Raw genomic sequence first — 17,395 nt, forward strand, 5'->3', positions numbered from 1 at the left:
ACCATTGTAATTTCCTCATATGCAGTCTTGCATATGGAATTAGTAGAATGCAAGAGGCCATGAACCCCAGGGCGTGCAGAATTTTCCTTGCAGATAGCTGGGTCTTTGTGGCCAATAGTTTGAAGTAGATTGTCAAATAAACTTGTTTCTCTGGAGTGAGGAAAGCCATCTGGGAAGTTGTGTTCAAGCTTGCTCCCAGGAATACAATCTGTTGTCAGGGTACTAGGTGATATTACTTTTCGTTTATGGTGTACCCCAGCGAGGTCAGAGGTTTCTTTACGAATGCCAGATGTTTTAATGAATTAGACAATCGTCCAGGTATGGGTATATTTGAATATTTCTCTGCCTACAAAATGCAATGGCTGGAGCTAGACACTTTGTAAATACCCTGGGTACAGTAGATAAACCAAAGGGAATTGCAGAGAACTGATAGTGCATGGAGCCTGCCCTGAAGCATAGGTATTCCTGCAAGATTCCCTTATTGGAATGTGCAGGTAAGCTTCCTTTAAGTCTAAGGTTGCCAACCAGGCATCTTTGCCTAGCATAGCAAGCAGCTGTTGAAGTGTTAGCATTTTGAATTTTGGGATTACCAAAAAGGTGTTTAGAAGACAGTGGTCCAGGATAGGATGCCAGGAGCTGCCTTTTCTGGGTACCAGGAAAAGTCTTGAATAAAAACCTTGTCCCCTTTGTTCTGCTGGGACAGGCTGAATAGCCCTGACAGTTGGAAAAGAGAACCTGCTGTTGGGCCTCCACCCACTGATTTGGGGGTGGGTCTGGACAACCATTTGGGGTTGGTAGGATGCGGAAGTGGAATCTGTATCCATGGGAAAATATATTCAAAACCCATTTGTCCTGGATAATGAGTTCCCATTTTTTTGCATGCAGGGCGAGCTTTCCTCCTAAGGGAGCAGGCAGTTGAGCAGGGCTTGGAAGGGTTACGTTAAGTCATTGTGCTATTCTTCCACAGGGGGGTGGCTTACTACTCCCTGCTTTGGAAGTGGGAGCCCCCCACTGCTTAGGCCTGTGCATAGCCTGAGACTGTAACCTAGGTGGTCTGCTGTTCCTGGGTTGGACTGAGAAGGCTTGGAAGAGACTGGAAAGGACCAATTCTTTGAAGGGCAATGTCTCCTAAATCTGTGAGGCTGTACTTGTAGGAAATCTTTTAACAGTTTGCATAGATTTAGCTTTTTCCTCCATCCTTTTGAGGACTTTTTCTGCTCTGATACCAAACAGGTGGTCTTGGTTTAAGGGCGCATCCAGTAATTTAGCTTTAACATGATCTGGCAAGTTTTGCTCCTTAAGCCAAGCACGCCTTCTAAATACAGACCCAGTGACAGCAGCCCTGCAAGATGTTTCTAAATAGTCAAAACCACATTGCAAAGTATGTTTACCAACTTGTTCTGCAGAATGCATTAAATTCTGTAATTCTTTGTGTTCAGCAAAGTCAGGAATCAACATCACTTTCTTTTTAAGTAGTCCCATAATATACTGCTGGTACTTTAACATATGAAACTGGTAATTTAAAGTCCTAATGGCCAAAGTAGCAGAAGTGTATGCCTTCTTACCCCATCTGTCCAAGGCTCTAGAATCTCTATCAGAAGGGGAAGGATTTTGGCAGGAGTAACCTTAATGTGTTTTGGTCTTTGGGAAATGGTCTCTGGATCGGCAAAAGGATTCTTGAAGAGGCACCTGTGAGAGTCAGGTACACTGTAATACCGGTCAGGTTTTCTGGGAGCTGGAGGTAAAGTTTCTGGGGAAAGGCTAGACTCCATGAAAGCAGCATCTACAATGTCCAGAACAGGAGGGATAGCTAAAGGCCTGTGTTGAGGAAGGAGTAAGAATTCCCTAAGCCTCTTTTTGGAGTAAGAGTAATCCTGGCTTTCCCAGCGGAAATGCACCCTAAGAGTGTGCAAGGTTTCACCAAAAGAAAAATATTCTGGAGGGGAAGCAGAGGGAATGGAATCCTCTGCATCAGAATCCTCATAGGTAGATAAGAGCTAATCCTGGTAATCAGAAGTAATCAGAAGGAACAGAAATATCAGATGTGTATGGGAAGTCTAGTCCAGAGATGGGGCAGCTTCTGGGAGACAAACCTGTCTCTCCAGCAGGTTTTGTAAATGTCACATATTAGGTTCAGGCCTTTTGAGCGTGTAGTGCGTGAGGATTTAGACTTATGGATATGGAGCATTTCTAGTAGAGCAGGGTCCAAGATTGCCTCGTAGGCGAGACACAAAGCACCCCTGAATAATTTGTATGATACAGAGTAGAGTGACCGTGATTTAAGCCTGTCCACATAGGACAGGTGTTGAAGGCCATGGATTCTCTCTGTGAGGTATTTTAGTGGCCTTTCTAGTTGGTGCAGATGTTTGGAGAGGTACATCCCTCCGTTATTGGTCAAATGAGGGAGGAGTACAGAGAGGTAATAACCTCCTTTTTTCTGAATGCAAACCCTTTACTTATGAGATGAACCAAGTAAAAAGGCTTTTCTGACCACTGCTACTACATGACGGTCGAATGTGAGGTTAACAACCTGAGTGCCCAGGTCTCTCACCACAGATTGTGTGCTTAGGGGTTGTTGATGTGGTAATCAGTAGGGGTTGTGTTTTTGCCAAATGGTATACATTTTATTGCATTCAACTGGAGGCCATGATTTTAGCACCAGTCATTAGTTGCTGTGAGACCCTCTTGCAGTATGTTAACATCGTTTGGGGAGTCAATTACCGCACCCAACTTACAGTTGTCAGCAAACTTGGTCAGCCACAGGCCTTTTGTCTTTGCCTGTACCTCCAGGAAATAGATGCCAAACAATAGGGATCCCATGACAGATCCCTGGGGAGCTCCACTAGTGACAGGTTTGCTATCGGAGGTGGAGATGCCTATTTTGACTTTGAAGATCCTGTCAGTAAGCCAGTTGGCCACCCACCTGATGAGACAGGGATTTACGCCAAGTTGTGTTAGCTTTTCGATGATGCTCAAGTGAGGGATTTTGTCAAAGGCCTTGGCCAAGTCAAGGTAAGCTGTATGTACTGACTTTCCCTCATCCAGGGCCTTGGTGACAGTCTCAAAGAAGTCAACCAGGTTCAACAGGCAAGATCTGCCCTTGATAAATCCAAACTTGGTGGGGTCAAGTGCTTGGAGCTTGCCTATGCCCTTGTTTACGAGATCCATAATAATATGCTCCATGGCTTTACAGATCAGACTTGTCAAGCTAATGGGGCGATAGTTTCCAGGGACAGTAGTGGCACCACCTTTGTGCAAGGGGATGACAATGGCAGTTCTCCACTCTGCTGGAATGAAGCCCATACTTAGGCTGTGATTGAATAGGGTGCTCAATGGCGAAGCCAGTTCTTGCTGGAGATGGTGCAGAATACATCCTGGGATACTATCAGGTCCCATGGAAGCTGTGTTTTTTGCTTTGGATAGGGCCTGCAACACTTGATCTACGGAGATGTGAGGTGCGGGACAAGTATTGGGGATGTTGAAAGGTCCTTTGAGGGGAGACAGGGGAGTGAAGTTTGCCCTGAGCCTATCTGCTAGGAGGTTGGCTAAGTCAACAGGATCAGTGTATGTGATAACTGTTAAGTACTAATTCAGAACAACTTGGGCTTTGCCATGGAGGTTCCCGATGTAACTGAAGAAGACTTTATGGTTTCCCTTTGTTATGGAGGCTAGTTTTGATTCATAATTGGCCTTGGAGGCTTTCACTAGTGATCTTATTTGCTTGTTGAGGCTAAGGAGGGAGTTTTTTCAATTTGGAATTTGTTCCCTTTTACCCTTGGACAACAGTTTCTTCCTTTTGTTGTAAAGCCTGTTGATAGCGGATGTCCACTAAACAGGTTTGTGCTTCCTTGAGGAGCAGGTTTTAGTTCTATTGGGTAGGGCCGAGTCCATGCAGTTGTACAGGTGCTTGTAAACTGCTTTAGCGTACTGTTCAGCATAGTTGTCTGCATCCTCAGAGGGGAGTGGTGTGAAGCTATTTTAAATCCAAATGAGTATATCCTGGCTGGGTACTTCTGAACATGGCAAACGTTTAGAAATTCTGTAAGTTTCTTTGCATTACCCAATAAAGGTCATGCATCTAAACTGATACAGAACTCTTAAGATGATATTAAATAAAAAGTTGACTACAATAGATATGAGAGTTTCAGCAAAAATACTCAGTCTATATGCTACAACGTGTGCATATAGCTGCAACTGTAAAAATCCACTCTGTTTTCACTCGACTACTGTATCATGCCTTCCTTGAACCTTGCATTTATAATACAAGATGGCTACACTAACACTTAATATTTCCATTTATGAATATTTATATTACAATATTACCAGAAAACAGCTAAACATGCTTCTTTGCCAGGTGAAATTCAAGTAAGCAAACAATATGTGGCTCTACATGAAACACATGTCTAAACATAAGTTGTTTTATCTTCTTGCTTAGCTCATTCATATTTGGTGATGCCATTTCTACCTTTTCAGATGAGTACACCAAAGCAACATGGAAAAAACTCCATATGAACCTTTAGACAAACTGTAAGGACAACTAGGAATGGTATAAAAATAATAAAAGTAATAATTATTATTAAAATGACAGAGTCTAGCAAATCTCACTTAGCTTGGGCTTCCCCAACTGTGTGGCTGGGACCTCAAAGTAATTCTAATATGTATAGTTAACCTTCTGCTTCTTCTGAGGAACTGAAAGTAAAGCCAGGTCCCTAAGTTTACAGCTGCAGGGAACTTAAAAGTTGTTACCACTCTTTGCCAGAGCAAAGTTTGGGGGAAGAAATCCCTTCTCCTATTTGCATTAGTGGTACGAAAGTCATAGAACATAAGAACAGATAATTGTCCATATAACTTCTGTTTCAATGAATACGTGTGCCCTGTATACCATTCTTGTGAACAATTACAAATGTAATGCAAGGCAAGAACGCTTTCCATTCATTTTAAATTCTGCATTGTCCCCTACATAGGTGAAGGACAATGCAGAATTTAAAATTAATGGAAAACAATGTCGTCTTTCAAAGCATTTTAGCTTCCAGAGAAGTGCGGTGGTACATGATATTAAATGTGATTGTTTGCAAGAAAAGTGTACGTAAGCCAGACTAAAAGAAAGGTTAGAGTTTGTGTTTAAAAACACTTTTTGTCATATCAAGAATAAAAATTTGGATAATACTGTAGCAGTGCATTCACACGAATGCCATAACAGTAATACAGTTTTAAATATATAATACAGACCTCTGTTTATCTACTTAGAAATTATACAAAGATTTTCTCTTTAGACATTTTGTAATCTAAAATTATTTAGAAATACAATACAAGACAGGGGAGTAAAATAAAATTGTGTGTCAATATCGGATTTGAAATACTAATGCTTTATAGATTTTTTTTGTCTTTTTTTAAGCGATGTCAGTATGGAATGGCTGTTACCTTAAGCCTCAACTCTTTAATTACTTAGACTTACATAAGTTGTAAAGCTAACTAGATTTAAATAAGCTGTAATTAAGAGTTGCTGTAATTTATTTACTGTTTTGGACTTCCCATGAAGGCTGCTTGCCAAAGTGCTAGAGAGAGGAGAACAAATTTTCTGTAGAGTGTCTGTTACTTACAGATCAAGGCCTGCAGCTCAGAGGTTCTTCTTGATGATTAAATTACCAGCAAAAACAACTCTAGATACCTACCTGTGTGGTCTCAGCAAGGCAAACAGTCCAATGACCACAGCAACCCTGAATGAAGATACTGTCCAAGATATAATGTCCACACCACACACACACCACATCAAGATCTGACCAAGTGACCACTATGCAAACATCATCTACTGATGTACTTCTTATGAAAGTAACAGATGTGGCCACTGCCATGTAGATCATGCCTAATGAGTTTAAAGTAAGTTGCAGCCTCTCTTGATATAGCACAATTTTATATAATCTGAAAACCATCAAAGAGGACTTTAGACACCTGAAGGCAATTTCATTGTGGTGCAAATGAAATGAACACTTAGTTGCTCCACCTAATTTCTTAAGTTCTGCTAATATATTATATTAGTATTCTGTTTGACATCTATGCAATCTAGGAGGTATTCACCTTTCTTCTGGTAGTTGGGGAAGTAAAATGGCAGGGCTGATGGACTGGTTTATATTAGTTTCTGTTTCTTTAGGCATGAATGATTGGTTTGTCCTATGCACTATTCTAGCCTTGTGCAAGGACAGGCTTGTTTTTTGTTTTTTACCAAAAAGAAATATGGCACTGACAACAGTCTTCTGCAACAAGCGTTTGAGGTCTGCTGTACCCGCTGGTACAAAATGGGATTTAGTGTCTCTAAGATGAAGTGCAGGTTGCAAGGTGGCACTGGGTCCATGACAGTTGACCTTAAGGGACACTCCTAATTTGTGCTCATGTTTTTGCTCCATCTCTCCTAAAACAGAAATTACTGAGAGAAGTTCTAAGTTACTAATATCAGCATTTAAAAAGTAACACTAATCTGAGACATCTCCTAATTACTTGCTTGCTTTGTCCATAACTTGGATAAAAGCTGAGAAGTATGGCTTGTTTCCGACAGGGAATCAGAGGTCTCTAGACTACATACCAAATAAAGGATTCAATGGAAGCAATAACTAGTAAAATTAAACATCAGGGCAAGGAAAGGCTGACAAAATCAGTTAACTGTATGGGCTTGAGAAATGCATCTACAATGCTGATAGGAGCAGATGTTTACTGGGAAAAAAAAGTTAAAAGAAAAACAATGTGAAGACACTCTTTGGTAACCAATCTAGAAATTAAGAACTACTTTCCTTTCCCTCTTCTTCATATCCACTGCTGTGCAGCTTTTTATCAGAATGTTTGTTTTTGATACTTACAACACTCAATTGATCATGTAACTCTTATATATATCTTCTAAATATTTTAATCACTCTCATCATTGCACATTTGAGTGTCTCTAACTACTACCAGAAATATGAAAGGGAAACATTACCTCTTATCTGGGATTCAAACCCAGTACTGCCAGCATTCTGTGGTGACATCGCTGCCAGTAGACTAATAAACGACTCTGAACAGATGGGTGTCGAGTTTTCCCTAAAGAGCATTGTCATTTCAGTCAGGATATCCCTAATATGGTGACTAAGCAAATTACAAACACACACATCCATACCACACAATGTACACAGACACACAGGCACACAATTGCACGGAATGCTTTCTGCTTAGGATCTGTTAGAATCCTAAGTAGGAAAAGAAAATATTCTTTCCCTACTTCTGATTCTAACAATACCTTTACAAAAGGTGTGTGTGTGTCTAAGTGTGTGTGTGTGTGTGTGTGTGTGTGTGTGTGTGTGTGTGTGTGTGTGTGTGTGCAAGCTAAGAGCTTCCTACCTGAAAGGAAAAAAGGTCTTAAGGGTAAACTCAACACCTATCCGGTCAGAAGCTCTTGTTAGCCTGTCAGCAGTGATTCTACCACAGAATGGAGTAGGTCTTGGGTTTGAATCACAAAAAGTAGATAATTTCCTTTTGTATTTCCAATTCTAACAATGCCAAAGCAGAAAGCTTTTTCAGAATGTGTGTGTATGCTTGCAATTTGTCACCAAGTTCAATATCACTCTATTAGTTGTATTATTTGTTACTATACCTGTTTCACTGTAACCATTTCACTTTCTAATCATCTATGGATGACCTATGTGAAATGTTGCCCATGTAAATTTAGAAACTTTATGGTTGTATTTTTGAATGTACTCTCTCAGGCTAGGTTTAAAGACAGGCCATGGTTATCAGTCCCATGTCCAGTACATAATTCAAAATCAGTAAACCAAGTTTATTTAGTAAATAAATAAATACAATGTAAAGATGGGATCTAAGTAGTAGTCTAGGATCTATGGGACAGAACAAACCGTGTGAAAAGTTCCAGGTGCCAAACAGTTCTAATGTCTTTGGAGTAGAGCCCCGCTTGTTATTGAAGATGGTCCACGTCATCAGATCAGACTGTATTCACACCAGCATATCTACAGTACAATCTGAGGTACTGGTGGAACACATGGGCTACAGCTACAGATATGTAGTGTGTCACTAGTGGTGAAGATAAGAACTGACAATCTGTATCAAGTGACATCTACTATACCACCAGTGATGCTGATGGGACTGGATGGGCTGTGTTAAGCCATATGTAGATTAACAACTGTGTTGCTGATGCAGTGGATGAGTTACATCCACAGAAACACCATCACCAGTGATGCTGATGTGAACAGATGGGCTGTATTTAAGCCATGTCTAGTGCATCACTAATGGTGCTGGTGGGAATATATGAGCTGTATCTACTTCTACAGAAGACATCAGAAGCAGTTTGATGGAAACATATTGTACTGAAAATATGCAGAGTTTCAGCAGTCTATTAGGAAACCCTTAGCATATATATGGAATCAACAGTGGAGCTGATGAGAACACAGGGCCTGCAGCTCAGAACATGTAATATATTAAAAGTAAAGCAGTCCTGCTCTTGTCATTCCTCAGTATCAAGCTGGGTCCTCTCCTGTTTGGTATCTACTTCTCTGAAGTGCAGACCAGCACAGAAGGAACATATAAAGCTATGTCAAACCCAGAGCTGTTGGACATGCTGGCTCTGCTCGACAGGGGGCAGAACCTATGTCCTGTAGTGCTGTTCATCCTAGCCTTCTGTGCCAGAACATGTTCTGCAATGCATTTAGCCCCAGCCTTTAGTACCACAATGCATTCTGTAGTGCCACTCACCATCAGTATTCAGTACCACAGCATGTTCTGTAGTGCCGTTCACTTCAGCCTTCTGTCCCACAATCATCATCCCCCCTTTTCTCATTTTTTTTCTACATGGAGTCGGAGTATCGTGGTAACCATCACAAACTCTCTTGATTCAGTGTCTTCTTCAACATTCATGCCAAACTGTCTCAGATCTTCTTTCAGACAATCCATCCACCTTTTTGCTGGATGCCCTCGCTTCCGCTTACCTTCTTCCAGTCTGTCCCAAATCTTCCTCACCAGACTGTCTTCTGCCTTTCTGTACATGTCCAAACCACCATAATCTGTTTTATTTGATCTTTTCTGCAATTGGAGTTACTTTGGCTTCTGCTCTTATGTCCTCATTTCTATGTCTGTCCAACACAGTGTGCATCCTACCACTCTTCTCAGGCACTTCATTTCCATCACCTCTAGCTTCAACTGTTCTGCTTTTACTGCCCAGGTTTCTGTACCATACAATAGTACCAGTTTCACCATTGTCTTGTACACCTTATGTTTCAGCTTCTTTAGCATTTTTCTGTCATAGACTATACCCGACACTTTATGTCAGTTGACTGCAGCCCCTCTGATTTCAGCTTTGACCTCTTCATTCAGACTTCCCTTCTCCTCAACCATCCCTCTCAGATACGTGAAGCTGCTTACCTGTTCCACTATCTTCTCTTCTATTGATATTCTCAGCATCTTCCAATTTTCCCAATTTGCTGCCATTACCACTGTCTTATCTGTACTTAGTTTCTTCCCATGTGCTATCAGTTTTGCATTCCATTCTCCTCCTATCCTTTACTGAAGTTCTAGCTCAGAGTCTGCCTATAATGCTACATCATCTCCATACAGCAACTTTGATCTGTTCCCCTCAGACCTGTTTGTTAATGTAGTCCATCACCAGTATAGACAGCAGTGGGCTCACAGCTGAACCCTGCTGTACACCCACTTCCACTGGGAACCTCTCTGTGAGGCCGAACACAGTTTGTACTTGAGTCATTGGGTCCTTGCACATAGTCTGCACTAATTCTACCAATGTTTCTGGAACTTCAAATCACCGCAGTACTGCCTAGATCAGGTTTCTTGACACCTTGCCATATGCTTTCTCCAAGTCTAGGAATGCCCAGTTGGACTCTCTCCTCATTTCTAGCTTCTTCTCAAGTACCTGTCTCACTGCAAACAATGGATCAATTGGGCTGCATCCTCACCTGAATCCAAACTGCTTATCCCCATCTTAATTCTACTACTCTCCTTATCCGTTTATCAATCACCCTCTCCAGAACTTTCATGCAATGTAATACGAGTTTGATGCCTTTGTACTACCCGCAGTTGTGATGTCCCCTTTGTTCTTGTACACTGACACGAGTACACATTCTCCACTCATCTGGGATATGCCTTCCTCTTCACACTGCTATTAGTACCCTCAGGATCCAGTTCTCCTCTATCTCACCCAACATCTTTATCATGAATCTGCTGTGACCTCATCCGTGCCTGCTGCTTTCCCGGACTTCATTTTACTTAGTGCTATTCTTACTTTTTCCACAGTGGGTTCTACGTCTTCTCTCATCATAGGTGGTTTCTGTGGCAGTACAGCTTCTGTGGGGTTTTCTTCATTCAGAAGTTGCTGGGAATACTCCTTCCATCTGCCTTTGATGTCCTGCGGATTGGTGAGCAGGTTGTTGCTGACACCCCTTATGAAGGGTGACCGACTACCTGCTTTATCTTTCTGTCTTTGCCTTGCAACCTGATATAGTTTCTTTGTGCCACTCTCTGAGTCACTTTCCAGAAGTTGGTACAGTGCCTCTGATGCCCTATACTTTGCTATTGCAACTTCTTTCTTAGCTTTTTTGTTAATCGACCAGTAGTCCTTCCTAGGCTGGTCAGTCTTTTCTATCTACCACTTCTTCCTGCACTCCTTTCTTTTGATTACTTCCTGGACTTGTGCACTCCACCACCAGCTTTCCTTATGTACCTTATTTCCATACCTGGCTTGGCCACATATCTTTTTGCAGTCCTAACACATGCTGTTTTAGGGGCTGCCATTCTTGTTCAACTCCACCCATTTCCTCCTCTTCTTGGGGTGCTAGAGCCCTGAGTACTTCCTTGAACTGTTGTACTTTCTCTCCAGTCAATGTCCAGGTCTTTAGCCTGGTCTTCGTTGACCTTAGAGCCTTCTCTGACCACTGCTTGCAGCTGACTGTGACAACTAGTGGTTTATGCTGTGGGCCGACTGTTTCACTGGGGATGACTTTGCAATCATGGATTCTACCCCAGTGCCTTTTCCTTACTAGGAAGAAGTCTACCTCAGTTGCATGTAGGCTACTCTTATATGTGATGTTGTGACAGTCTCTTTCTGTGCCATGGTGTTGGCTACTATCAAGCCATTTGCCAGACAGAAGTCTAGAAAATGGCTTATCCTTTATTCCTGTTACCCCACCCATGTGGACCCAGGCAGTCCTCATATCCTGTTCTGTCTGTCCCGATATGGGCATTCAAGTCACCCTTTATCAACAACAATTCAGGTTGTCCTACTCTATCTAGTTGGCCCTGCAACTGCTGTCTGAATGCACTCTTTTCCTCACTATCACAGCCCTACAGTGGGGCATAGGTTGAGATTATGAATACTGCCCCTATCATTACACTGCAGTCTTGACTGTCATGGGTCTGTTATTAATTCTGATGATATCTCTCACTGTCTTCTGAAGCCTCTCTCTCTCACCACAATTCCTACAGCATTTCCAGCCTGCTCCCCTCCTGAATAGCAGAGTCTGGATCCCAAGCCAAATGGCTTTGCTGCACTGCCCTTCCATCTCATTTCATGGTTATATAGGATGTGCAGCCTCCTCCATATCATCCTGTCATCCACTTCCAAGCTGCATCCTGTCAGTGAACCTACATTAAGTGTAGCAATTCTCAGTTCATGTTTGGCAGGTTGGTTGGTTTTACGTCCAGCTTTCACTCAACAGAGCTATCCCATGCTGGGCAACTAGACACCGGCTGACCAGTAGCTTACAGACACCGGCTGACCAGTAGCTTATTGACCCAGGGCTGCTGGCCAATAGGGGCACATATATACCCCTCCACCAGTTAGCAAGGGTCCCTGGTGTAGGTCAGAGTAGGCCAGGTCCTCAACCCACTTATCACCGGTAACTATCTATTCCCAGAACATGTTCTACAATGCAGTACCTCTCGGCCTTCAGTACCACAACATGTTCTAAAATGTCACTCACTATCAGTATTCAGTGTCACAGCATGCTCGGCAGTGCCAGTCACCACCAGTGCTCAGCAACTTCTCATGTTCTGCAGTGTTGCCCTTCCCCAGCCTTCACCACCACAGTATGTTCAGTAGCAGAGCAAGAACATTTTCAAATGGCACCCAAGGCATGGTAATGGACTGGGCCCACCCCTATAGCAGTCTCCCTCCCCCACGAAGCCATTTTACTGACCCATTACTTTGTTAATTCTTCCCAGTTATCATAAACACTGTTCAAACCAGTCAGTGAGCAGACTATTTTCTTCTTTACTTCTACAATGCTTACAGATACCCGTATTTAATTTAAAAATGTTGCTTCAAACTTTATAGCACAAAACACTGATAGCCATTTGCTTCACAAATCAATGCACAGTCTCAGAATGAAAACAGACTAAGCATGAACAGTCTGTCCTTGAAATGGCATTGGAACCCACATTCAAAGAAAATGCATCTGGCCAGAGGCAGATTAAGTTTACATTTGGGCTGTTTTGAAACCACAGACCCCTTGGACACATTTTTAGGACCATACATACATCCTTGTGTTATTTCATTCACCTTCCTGATTGTATTAAATTATATTCCTTGTATGATACAGCACTACTTGTAAGAGAGGTTTTTTTTTTGTAATTTTGAACATTTTTTCAGTAAGCAATGAAACAAAACTTATAAACTAATAATGACAAAACTACCCACTTCAGAACATTTCAACCATAAAAGGCTACTCAAACTTCATTACAATCCAAAAATCCCTACAAAACTGAATAATTCCACATTAAAGAGATATGTAACTAATGAAGAAGTTGCTGCTGGCAAACAAATCTCATCCAAAGCAGGACACACTCAGGAATGCAGCACCTCCCTCCCCTAAAGTTCACCTCAGTATCAGTAATCCATCTACATGGTGTGGGAGTAGAACTCACAGCAGTCTACATCAACGGCAAGTATACCACCTATTGTGCTACTAACACCGGTGCAGCAAATTACAGCACAAACACTGATGGCCATTTGCTAAAGAAAACACATTGAAAACAGACTTGGCATGATTGTTAGCAACTGTAAACATTTCTTCCCTTGAAACTCACAATTCCTAGAAAATGCCCTGAAACTCACAATTCCCTGAAAATGCACATGCACTGAAACTCACAATTCCTTGAAAAATGCACTGAAACTATTAACATGCCTTTCAACCTCTTAGCAAATCTGGACAAAGCCTAAAATAATGGCTGGAGAAAGGCCCAAACTCAAGGACACCTTCTAATTTCTGCTCTTACAAACTCAGCAAGTTGCTGGAATAACATGTTTGGCATCTTCATGCATTTGATGATGGCTATAAACTCTTGAAACAACAAATGTCTGTCACTACTTAGTGACTTCAGTGACTTCAGTCATTAATGATTTCTCAAAAAACTACAAGTTTTATGAGGAACATACCAAAAACATGAGGCATAAATCTGGACATTTGAGAGGTATGACTCTTAAGTTGTCTGGTGGTAGTTGTAAAGTATTTAAGCTCCTGCTTCCTGTAACCAAAATACAGGGTTTGAGATGAAGTAAATTAACTTAAGTAACCTGCCATCCCTAAACTAGGGCATTTCACACACACACGCACACACACACACACACACACACACACACACGCACACACATTACTGAAAGGCAACCTTGGAAGCCTGGTCTCAAAAAGGAACTTTAAATTTTATGCATGGAAAAGGTGGAAAAGAAGGAAAGGAACCCAAGAATATTTGCAAAAACAAAAATGAACCCAAGAAACCTTGCTACAACAAAAATATGCATGCATCGATTGCACGCTGCGTCTCAGGATGTGCATGTGTCACCCACAGATGAAAAGGAAACCAAGAAACTTTGCAGCAACAAAAATGTTTGTACATTGATCACACACTGCTTCTCAGGATGTGCATCCTTCAATGAAAGCACAGAGTGCAGTCTTAATGACAGATGTTTCTTAAAAAAAAAAAATGGACATTTTTTAATTTAAAAAAAAAATACATGCTGTTGCAACCCCCTGGTCAGTGTCCTCCAGCTAATGAGCCCTAGGCAATTGCTTAGGTCACTTAGTGCTGGATCTGGCACTGCTCATCCCATCCCCTGCCTTCATTGTTGAAATATAATTTACAGCTCTGCTCCATCCTCGCCCTTCAGTACCACAGTTTATTCTGCAGTGCTGTCCATCCCCAGAATTTCGTACCACACAACACAATACTGTACATAGCCACCTACATCACCACACCATGCTCAGCAGTGCTTCTCTCCCCCAGCCTTTATTGCTACACTATGATTTGCAATGCTGTTCACACCGACCATTCAGCACCACACTTTGTCCTTCAGTACTGCTTGCACCAACCACTCAATACCACACTATGTCCTGCAGTGCTGCTTATCCCGCACATTCAGCAGTGCACTATGTCCTGCAGTGCTGCTCACATCCACAATTCAGCACCAGACTGTATCCTGCACTGCTGCTCACACCCACCATTCAATACACACTATGTCCTGCAGTGCTGCTTATCACCCCACATTCAGCACCACACTGTGTCCTACAGTGCTGCTCACACCCACCATTCAGTACCACACTATGACCTACAGTACTGCTCATATCCATCATTCAGTACTACAACAGGTTCTGCAGTACTCATACCCATTATTTATGCCATTTTTTCTGTCCTGCTTTTCAGTACTGTTTAATCTCTCACCCTCTCACATTCAGGATACTTGTACTGTTATTTTAACTTTTCCCTGCTCTCCATTATGTGTTGCTCACCCCTCTCAAACTTTCATCTCTGCCTCATCAGCCAATGTATCCGGCTATCAGATGACGTCCCTCTGACTCAGAAGGTAAACATTTATGGATTAATGGGGCACAAGATGTAAAAGCCTTCAACTGGTTGCTGGACTTAGTACATGTTGGAAAAGTTTTCATTCCTCTGGGCCTACCAAAAACTGAGGTGCTTTTATAATTCTTAAGACTAATGCAATGACCCCTAATAAATACATTTCATCTTCTACCCTCTCCAACTTCTTAATTTCTCTAAGTTACAAGTGGGAAAAACCTAAACAATTAATTATCTAAACAGGTACTTACTGTTGATACCAACATTAGAAAGTTGTCTTTGCTGCTCTGTCGTTCCCCCTCTGGGGTCACCAGATGACACTGTCACATTCTCCTCAATAAGTAAACATGCTTTATTCAATGGAATATTATGCTCCGCAAACCAAAACAGCAGAAAGCATATAGTTAAAAATATTAGTGCTGAAAATTGCTTTATTCAAACCTAATGGCAGAGAAAAAAAAGAACCAAACCAAACCATGGATAAAACCTGGCAGTCTCTGGAGTCAAATGGATGGATTTCATATAATTTCAAGAATGTAGTGCTATGGGAGAACAGGCTGTATGACTACTTTTTTAATGTTAGTAAGATCAAAAGAGTTATGGGTTCAATTCCTGCACCTGGTGTTTTGATCCATGGTCCAGCACTGAAACTGCAGAGAAACACAAGGCAGGATGCAGTACTCCTGATGTCCTTCCCCAATAGATAGATTAATGAAAAGTCCCATCTGTCAAAGTTGATGGTAACTGAGGTGGCTCTTAAAAGATCATAAGACACCATGGAAAACTGTAGGAGATTTACCCAGTATCCTGGCCAAATACTCCACAGTCCATAAATAATACCTTGGTTTTCCCTAAAAAAAAAACAATATAAAACAAGGCCTAGTGGGAGTAAACTAGTAAACACAAGGTAAAATAAACAAATGAATATTACTATACCTTTGCTTTTCTGTTGGTAAAACAGTTACTGTTTACCACGTCTGTTAAGAAAAGCACTTCTACATTTTTAAACTGTCTTTTTTTAAATCTATACAATTTCTGCATCAGTAGTTTTATTGCTGATGTTTAAGTTTCAGAAACATATCAGTTCTGCAACTTTCATTATTTGTTTCTTTTCATCTATTAACCAGGCAGGAAATATCCAGATGGACCCCTTTTCAGTCATAACCAAAGCTACAGGTAAGGCAAATTAAATGACATGCACTGCAAAAGAAACCCTCAATGTGAGAAATGAAAAATAATACAACGTGTATTAGACTACACAGAGTTAGAAAAGATACGCAAGACTAAACATATTCACTCAAATGATTCAAATTCAAAAGTAGGCTGCCACGTGGGGAAAAATGCAAAAGAAATAAACACTCTCTACCACTTTGCTATACTCAATCTGATTAGTAAATGCACACTATTTTTCTTTTAAATTAACCACAGTAGAGATGAATGCAAACCATAAATTATGTGCTTAATACAGCAATTAAGGGAAAATGCCACCATAAAACTAGAAAATTTACATTTTTATCATACCTTTACATTTCTCGTAAGCTACTAATGACTTGTCAAATTATAACTCCGATGAGAATCAGCTTGTCTGGAACAACCAGTCATGAGTGTAAACAGTTGCAAAAATTAAAATGTAAGCACTCTTTGCAGTGAGCCCCCCCCCCAAAAACAAATTTATATATACAATCCTTATGGCGATACCAATATGGAGAAGAGAAATCATTGAAAATAAATGAATCACTGTCAACGTACAGCTAACAACCACAATGGCAGTGATTTCCTTATGGTGACAGTTACCATCAAGTTCAACACTGGCGTGTTAAATGCAACAAGATGGAATCTCGTCCAGTTAGCACTCAAGAAGGTGCTGGGAGACACCAATATAGCAGAATCAAGTGTTCTGTATTACATTTTATTTTTTATATCTCAAAATGGATCTATGCCACAAGATCAAAAGCTCCAAAAGACTGAAAAGCAAAATAACAAATTCAAGGGGTCTATATTAATTCATCAAAAGATATTTCTGTTGTGAATACATCTTCACTTCAGTGAACCACGGAATTTTTCCCACAATTTGGAAACACTCGCCCCCCCAACTGTCCGGAACACACAACACACTAAATCAAATCCACCCAAGTGGGGGGGCTTTGTATCCACACCCCCCAATGTGGGGATCTGCCCATCCCACACTTCCCCTAACAATATATACACCAACTCCAAGATTGCACTACAGTGGAAAAAAGGACAAAGCTGGGGTGATGGCCAAATGTTTCTGAACCGTAGGAAAAATTCCACAGTTTGCTGAAATGACTTTCAGCTGCTGGTGATCGATGAAGACGTATTCGCACAATACATCTTTCTATGAATTAATATAGACCTGGGGGTGGTTGGGGGTGCAGGAGGATGTGCCCCCCACATAAAAATGCTTTTGATATTTTGAGTTTTAAATGTTTTGGTTTTCAGTCTTTTGAGCTTTCAATCTTATGACATAGACCTCTCAAAATGGCTATCAGAGAGAGATTCATACCAAAAAGATTTTTTTAAGCTCTTCGTTCTCCTCCTA

The sequence above is a fragment of the Protopterus annectens genome, chromosome 1.part2, assembly GCF_019279795.1.
Source record: "Protopterus annectens isolate FY-2018-M chromosome 1.part2, PAN1.0, whole genome shotgun sequence".
NCBI classification, from domain to species: Eukaryota; Metazoa; Chordata; order Ceratodontiformes; family Protopteridae; genus Protopterus; species Protopterus annectens.